At 38.5% G+C, this 8,889-nt stretch overlaps 1 non-coding gene across 1 annotated transcript; it reads left to right on the top strand.

The window, feature by feature from the left end:
* Positions 1-8,522: 8,522 nt before the first annotated feature.
* trnaw-cca (transfer RNA tryptophan (anticodon CCA)) lies at positions 8,523-8,594 on the top strand. Its single transcript has one exon. It is a non-coding gene; the product is annotated as a tRNA-Trp (tRNA).
* The last annotated feature ends 295 nt before the right edge of the window (positions 8,595-8,889 follow it).

The following is an 8,889-nucleotide window of genomic DNA, read 5'->3' as shown; positions in this document are numbered from 1 at the left end:
CCTACTTGAATCCTTCTAAACTAAAAATCAGTGTTAGTGAGTTCTAAATAAAGAGGTATCCAGGTAACAGTGAAACGGGCGGACAGTCTGGGGAGATCGCCCGTTTTCCATGTAAATAGTTCCCTGGTTCCGCACCCCTTGGTGTTTCTCTCGCTCTCTCTCGGGTCACCTGATCATTAGCTCGAAAGATTTGAGTGCTTTGTGTATATTCTAATGGTAGTGGGGGCAGGGTGTGTGGGAACAGGTTTGGTTGAAATTGCATTGGAGATCTATGTTCTTCACACCTGAAACATTTTCTCTGAAAGCATTTTCTTCGCTGTTTAACCGATCTTGTTACAGCATGTTACAGTTTACTATTATTAACCATATTAATTTTAAGTGCTTAATGTAAAATCTTGTAAAAATATATTTTCATTGTTCAAATATACATTAAGTCTGACTATCATATAATAAGTTAAATACAAAACTAAAGAAAAAATAGGGTTAAATATAATTCAAAATATTTTGCTAACAATGTTAACTGTTTATGAATAATAAAATGTATTAGCTAAGGAGTAGGATGGCACAGTTGTTAGTATGTTTTTTGTTTTGTTTCTTTTTCATAAATACAACAGTAGTACCTGATGTCTCAGTGGCTTTCAAAATTAAATTATGCATGCAAACCTGTGAACTAGAAAGATAACTAAGATATTCATCCATTTATAATGGTGGCAAAGTGGTTAGCATTGCTATCTTGCAGCACTGGGGTCCTAGGTTCAATTCCTGCCATCCTGTGTGTGTGGGGTTTACATGTTCTCTCTGGGTTACATGGTTTTTCTCCATATGTGTGATATGACTCCCTCTCGCACTCCAAAACATACTGGTAAGTTAATTAGTTTATGGGAAACCTGGCCCTGGTCTGTGTGTGTTTGTGTCTGTCTGTCCTGTGATGGACTGGCACTATGTCCAGGGTGTATTCTGCCTTGTGTCCGTTGCTTACTGGGATAGGCTCCAAATCCTCTGTACTGGATAAAGAGATTAGAAATGGAAGTAAAGGCACTGTGTGGATGGAACTATACACAGTGTTAGAAACCCACTATGAAATGGCAGCATCTCACTGAGAATAAAATATTTTATACTGCTGGCTTAAGGAAACAGCCTTTCCACCTCTCTTGCACATCAGTATCCATACCTAGTTATTTAAACAAATTGCCTCTAATTATAAACATCTTAATATGCTGGCTCTGTGGATCCGCATCAGCTATGTTTGCCCATTCCTTCAGTTCATGTGCATCCAACACACAGTTCAATGCCAGCAACTACACATAATCTAAAATACAATCCTTATTTCAGTATCTATGTAAACATATAGTCTGTTAACTTCATCATCTTCATCAAAAGTATGCCTAACCCCATTAGGAAGTGTTCTTGTTATAAGTGTATTCCTCAGCTTTCCCCAAACTATCTTCTTCTTGCCAACATCTCTAGTCTTTTATCCTGCAATAACTCAGCCAACACTTAAATCTCCAAAAGCTGCTTGTGTTAATTTCTTTAAATCACAAATATCATGTGTAAATACTGGCCATGTAATACTCTGCATTGTGGAATAATAGTTTATTTTAAAGGGAACTAGAGAAACTAAGAACTAGAGAAATCAAGAAAGGCTTTTTTTCTAGAATTAATAAATGCACATCCTGTTCACTGGGGAAATTAAATCCACACTGAGCAATCTTCAATATGTTCAGAATATGACAGCAAGAATCCTATCAGGGATGCATTACACCTGTTTTCAAGTCCTTGCACTGGTTACCTATCAGATTTCGAGTCAACTTCAAAATCCTTATCCTCCTTATATACTGTCCTACAACTGGTATTATTGATCTCCGAATTATTGTACTTGACATGACTTCATTCAGCCTTTCCTGAACGTCTATGACAGGCAGAGAGAGTGCTGTTTCTGGTGCGATCTTTTACAGCTGACATTTCACTGTTTTAAACGAACAAGAAATTAGATTGCTCATAAATCACCTATTCTATATAAACACAGCGTAATTGCCCTCCGAAAATCTTCTTTTTCTTGTTCGTTTTAGAGACCTTGATCGAAACTGATTTTAGATGTCAGAAAGGATTTATTTTCTCTGTATTTCCTACATTGCTTTGTCGAGATTTTAACTTTATATCTAACTTTATATCTAGGCTCAGATTTCAACTATAAATCGTACAGTAATTAATAGCAGTAAATACTGATGTTTATACATAAAAAAGTCATGCCTTGGAGTATAGACCCCCAAAGGAATGCCATAGACTCAAACTGCAAAATAAACACATACAGAAAGAAAGTATTTGTATTGTAATTGCAAATCCTGGTACTGTATGAGTGATTGGTATGACTTTCCTCATTACAAATCTCTTATTAGAATTTAAATTTCTCTGTAACTCCAGGTCAGAACAGAGAAAATGTAACTGCCTTAAGGAGTTTACGATTATGAAAAATAGAAGGATAAGCATGATACGTATGTCTTCTGTCATTTTCTAAGTCATGTTACTGAGCACCAAATCTTATTGAGAATATGAATCCATTTAAGGTTTATACCATTAAAGTAACGGTTTATTCCATGCTGAAAATGTTTGTACCAGACTTTTTTGAGGCCTGTTTAATTGTGTCTGAAGTCTGATGTTGTAAATTTTATTGTTAAAAAGATCCATGAAAATGTCACTACTAAAGTTAGCTGGTACTGTTGGTACTGTAAGTGGCAAGTAGAGCTCATATTTTAGATTTTGTGTAGTTGCTAGCGTTGAACTGTGTGTTGGATGCACATGAATGAAGCGACGGACACAAGGCAGAATACACCCTGGACATAGCGCCAGTCCATCACAGGACAGACACAAACACACACACACACACACCAGGGCCAGTTTAAATCTAACCTCAGAACCTTTCTTTTCAGAAGACTTAGTGTCTGTATCTGCTTCATTTTCTAATTTTGGTAGCACCTCTACCTGCTTGTCTTTCTTATATGCATTTACTTTGTAATCTGTGGTCCTTTTATCTGTTTTTACATCTACTGTATTGCTTTGAGATGCCACCTTTAATGGTGATATATCAAATAAAGTTTTTTATGATTGTTATAGGGAAACATGATCAGATTGTCCCTGGTTCAGAAAAAAAAGATCTAAAGTATACTAGTTTGTCACTCTTCTAATTCCCTTTGCTAAATGACTTTTCATACTAATCTGATCAATCTAACTGCCAGTTTTCTGTGCTTTCTCTATCCTGCTAGATTTGCAATTATTCTGAAAATTTTCATCTTGAAATAACTCATTTCTAAATACCTTTTTCACTGTTAACATCTTGCAGCAACTCTGCGACAAAATATACACTCTGACAGTTCATCCTGCTACCAACATTAAATAAAACAAATCTTAAGATTTCTATATTTATGTCTTTATTTAGTGATTTCATTAGTGACAAAGGCTAAACTTTCTTGGAAAAATGTCTTTTATGTGTTGCGGAAAAAACTGACTTGCTTTAACAAAATATGTTTACAAATCCTTTCACCTGCCATTTTCGTAGTTAGAAATTATGGAACGCTCTATTAAAAGCAAGGGAGTTTTTATGTCCGTTGCAGTTCTTTTGCAACATGAATATAATTATATCGTTATTAATTTCTTGAGATACGCGATTCCATATTATATTCCCTTTTAATCAAATTCTAAAAGTATGCTTGTTGACTCCGGTATCGCGGTAGTTAAAGACTTCGATGCTTAAAATGTTTAGGGAGAAATGGAATACTGGTGTGTATGTTTTCTTTAAAGTACCGATACCAGCCATATACTGTATGTTTAAGTTCCAAAATTAATATCGTTTATGGACTTCACACGCGTTGCAGTATGCTCCTATTCTTTTTATGCTCAGGCACAAAGTAAAAGGGGATGCTTCATATTGCTTGACTAATTTTAAAAACTAAGTTAGAAATGCAGACGCTCCCTCGGTGCGCTGCTCTGGTGCGCCGGCTCTTACACAGTGCCTGTCTGCCGTAAGCGTTACAATATACATACCCAACACTGCTTGTACCCATCTGTCATGCAAATAAAACACCTTGAATTGAATTGAATTGAGGGGAGAGGGGGGGAATACTAAAGCCAATACTTGCTCAATACCCTCGATGGGCTTTGACGTGCTAATGCGTTGGTTTAAGAGTCCGGGTGTGGCAGGCTTCCAATGTCAACTCGACTCGATTGGAAGACAATGAACGTATTTTGTGATATTTAGAAATATAAATTTGTTTGGTGCGAGTGAGGTTTTATTTAATCTCTGACCAAGGGAAACGTTTCATTTTTTTCAAAGAAATGTTTGTTAAAAAATAAAGTCATAGTTCTATGGGATTCAATCACAGACCATGTGACATGGGAGTCACGAAACTACTGTAACACACAGCGCCACCAGATTTAATAACGCAATAAAAACGCTATAAAATAATGTGACTAGGCACAGAAAAAGTTTACAGCACAGTACGATAATAAATGCTGACCATGACTTTAGAAGCATAAATTACCTTACACTCAATTTAAACACAAGCTGTCTTTCTGTATGAACCTCTAAGCTGGTTCATACAGAAAATGTAGAAATGCATTAGCCTGATTATGATTAAAAAACACATAATTAAACACGCGTTTGCGATTTAAATCAGAACACGATTTAAATCAATATAAATGTTTATATTGTAACGCATACTGTCCAGCCTCCATTTCTCTATAAAAATTTACTCTGTTGCACACACACACACAATAGAAGGAGGAACCGCTGTCAGAAGGGAAGATATGTTCAAAATATCGCAAATATCGATCATGTTGCGATATTTTGAAATATAAAAGTCAATTGATTGTCCATAATATCGCTATTCTATTTTTTCGAAGAAATGTTTGTTAAAAGAAAAGTCCGGTACCAGCTGGATTTGAACACACAACCTACCAGTTGCTAGGCACGCACCTAGACCAGTCGGCTACAACACAGCTCGCATGAACAGGCAGGCGAAACAGCCCTACACAGCCCTGTCGCAGCACACGAATACCATTATTAAATTCCTTAGATACGCGATTCCATATTATATTCCCTTTTAATCAAATTCTAAAAGTATGCTTGTTGACTCCGGTATCACGTTAGTTAAAGACTTCAAAGCTTAAAATGTTTAGGGAGAAATGGAATACTGGTGTGTATTTTTTTCTTTAAAGTACCAAGACCAGCTATATACTGTATGTTTATGTTCCAAAATTAATATCGTTTATGGCCTTCACACGCGTTACAGTATGCTCCTATTCTTTTTATGCTCAGCTACTAAGATTTCCCTTCATTGGTAAATTCAATATCTACAACGGGCACAGCAAAGACGTTTTTACTGTAAGTCTTTCTACGACAGACCAACGGACCACGAGTGCCCCTGTCGGTCAACCAATCACTTACTGCGGTGCCACGCGTCATCTTGCGTCATACTGAGCGACGTCACCTGCGGTACGTGTCTGTGACGCACACTTTGAATGGCTGCATCTGTACTGTATGTTTAAGTTCCAAAATTAATATCGTTTATGGACTTCACACGCGTTGCAGTATGCTCCTATTCTTTTTATGCTCAGGCACTAAGTAAAAGGAGATGCTTCATATTGCTTGACTAATTTTAAAAACTAAGTTAGAAATGCAGACGCTCCCTCGGTGCGCTGCTCTGGTGCGCCGGCTCTTACACAGTGCCTGTCTGCCGTAAGCGTTACAATATACATACCCAACACTGCTTGTACCCATCTGTCATGCAAATAAAACACCTTGAATTGAATTGAATTGAGGGGAGAGGGGGGAATACTAAAGGCAATACTGGCTCAATACCCTCGATGGGCTTTGACGTGCTAATGCGTTGGTTTAACAGTCCGGGTGTGGCAGGCTTCCAATGTCAACTCGACTCGATTGGAAGACAATGAACGTATTTTGTGATATTTAGAAATATAAATTTGTTTGGTGCGAGTGAGGTTTTATTTAATCTCTGACCAAGGGAAATGTTTCATTTTTTCAAAGAAATGTTTGTTAAAAAATAAAGTCATAGTTCTATGGGATTCAATCACAGACCATGTGACAAGGGAGTCAGGAAACTACTCTAACACACAGCGCCACCGGATTTAATAACGCAATAAAAACGCTATAAAATAATGTGACTAGGCACAGAAAAAGTTTACAGCACAGTACAATAATAAATGCTGACCATGACTTTAGAAGCATAAATTACCTTACACTCAATTTAAACACAAGCTGTCTTTCTGTATGAACCTCTAAGCTGGTTCATACAGAAAATGTAGAAATGCATTAGCCTGATTATGATTAAAAAACACATAATTAAACACGCGTTTGCGATTTAAATCAGAACACGATTTAAATCAATATAAATGTTTATATTGTAACGCATACTGTCCAGCCTCCATTTCTCTATAAAAATTTACTCTGTTGCACACACACACACAATAGAAGGAGGAACCGCTGTCAGAAGGGAAGATATGTTCAAAATATCGCAAATATCGTTCATGTTGCGATATTTTGAAATATAAAAGTCAATTTATTGTCCATAATATCGCTATTCTATTTTTTCGAAGAAATGTTTGTTAAAAGAAAAGTCCGGCACCAGCTGGATTCGATCACACAACCTCCCAGTTGCTAGTCACGCACCTAGACCAGTCGGCTAGAAGACAGCTCGCATGAACAGGCAGGCGAAAAAGCCCTACACAGCCCTGTCGCAGCACACGAATACCGTTATTAAATTCTTTAGATACGCGATTCCATATTATATTCCCTTTTAATCAAATTCTAAAAGTATGCTTGTTGACTCCGGTATCATGTTAGTTAAAGACTTCAAAGCTTAAAATGTTTAGGGAGAAATGGAATACTGGTGTGTATTTTTTTCTTTAAAGTACCAAGACCAGCTACAGTATATACTGTATGTTTATGTTCCAAAATTAATATCGTTTATGGCCTTCACACGCGTTACAGTATGCTCCTATTCTTTTTATGCTCAGCTACTAAGATTTCCCTTCAGTGGTAAAATTCAATATCTACAACGGGCACAGCAAAGACGTTTTTACTGTAAGTCTTTCTACGACAGACCAACGGACCACGAGTGCCCCTGTCGGTCAACCAATCACGTACTGCGGTGCCACGCGTCATCTTGCGTCATACTGAGCGACGTCACCTGCGGTACGTGTCTGTGACGCGCACTTTGAATGGCTGCATCTGTACAGTACAGATGGATTCAGAGTGTGCTTTCCAACTTTTTTGCAACATTTTCCTTTGATAGGGCGGAGTTGTCTTCACAATCTGGGTTAAATAAAAAGGAGTGATGTCAGTGTTAAACAGCTTTCCTTCTTGGGGAACAACGGTTGTGTTCCATATTTCTAATTATTTTGGTTTCAAGATCGCAATTTAGTGTGAAACATAAAAGCCAGCTGGATAAGCTTTATTAATTTCCCTCACGGGATCAATAAAGTATCTACAGTATCTATAAATCTCTTACACGTCATTTACAATGGCCTTTCAACTAATAGCCCGTGCAGGGATCAAACCCTAGCTGTTGGTACAGTACGAGTTGCGTAAGGCTCTGTAACGCGCAGATGAGAAACCAACCTCTGCTTCTTCATTATATACACAGTGAGCTATATATGCAATATATATGCCTAAAGAACTGGACAATCAACTGAAGGACCTCAACTGGATGGCCGTACACAAGAGACTGGCCACCAGAGAGGTCCTCTACAGACACTCGCTTACCAGGAACCCGCATTGCCCCCGGGACACGTGTTTCATCGAGGAGACTCAGAAGCACGTGTTCTGGAGCTGCCCCTTCGCCAAGGCGGTGTGGGGCAGAATGGACAACACCATGCAACTCCTGGGGACGGGTGCGGTGCTCAGTTACCAGTACATTCTGCTGGGGCTGGCACCTACCGGATTGGACAAGGGGACGCAGTTCCTGATGTGGCTGCTGCTGTCCCTCACTAAAAAAGGCCTGTGGGACTCCGTAAAATTTCCAGAGATTCATTTATTTTTAAAGGAAAATCACCAACAGCGGCCGAGATCTACTGGAGTTTTTTCATTCTATACTGCGATTTCTGAAGGGTACCCTGTGAAAATACAAGTTTTGACGAGAAGGGATGGACATATAATGTCAAAAGGCTTGGGGAATTGAACTTTAAGGTGAAGACTGCAGGTTCAGTAGCAGCAGAACCTGATCAGTATCAGTTGACTCCGATATACTTTGAAAATGAACTTGGGGATTTAGAGACAGACGTGCTACCGTTGCACTATGGGGTACTTAATTTAAAAAAAATAGGAAAAAAAATCAGTGTTCCTGGATCTGTAATTGAGAACAACATCTACACAAGAGCTGCGCAGGAAGAATAAAATGTGGTCTGGGATGAAGAGACTCTCTTCGGAAGAGCGGCGCTCTTCACAGGAGATTTTTTTTTTGTGAAGCTGATTTGTGTCCTTTGGGGAATTCAAAGGCGCTGATTGTTGTGACCTCGTGGCGCAACGGTAGCGCGTCTGACTCCAGATCAGAAGGCTGCGTGTTCAAATCACGTCGAGGTCAGCTGTTAATTTTTCAGGTTCTGCTGGTCCTGAACACGGAATTCACACCATGCAGTTGAGTTCTATCTGTACACCACATAGATAATCTAAACAAAACAGAGCAGTACAGGACACGCAGTGTGGAGCTCACACAGGCTTACAGTCTCCAGCATTGGAGTGGAGGGGAAAAAAAGAACTTTGTTTTTTTTTTGAAGAGAAAAGGCACAGTTCACATCTGCTTAACATCACGTCCAACTTTAGAGACAGCTACATCAGAAAATGGAATCCCGGAAGTTTCAGATAACTTTTTTTAGTAC

The sequence above is a fragment of the Atractosteus spatula genome (genome assembly GCF_055471065.1).
Source record: "Atractosteus spatula isolate fAtrSpa1 chromosome 10 unlocalized genomic scaffold, fAtrSpa1.hap1 SUPER_10_unloc_3, whole genome shotgun sequence".
NCBI lineage: Eukaryota > Metazoa > Chordata > Actinopteri > Semionotiformes > Lepisosteidae > Atractosteus > Atractosteus spatula.
Note: the sequence above shows the minus strand (reverse complement) of the source record. Positions and strands in the feature narration are given on the sequence as shown.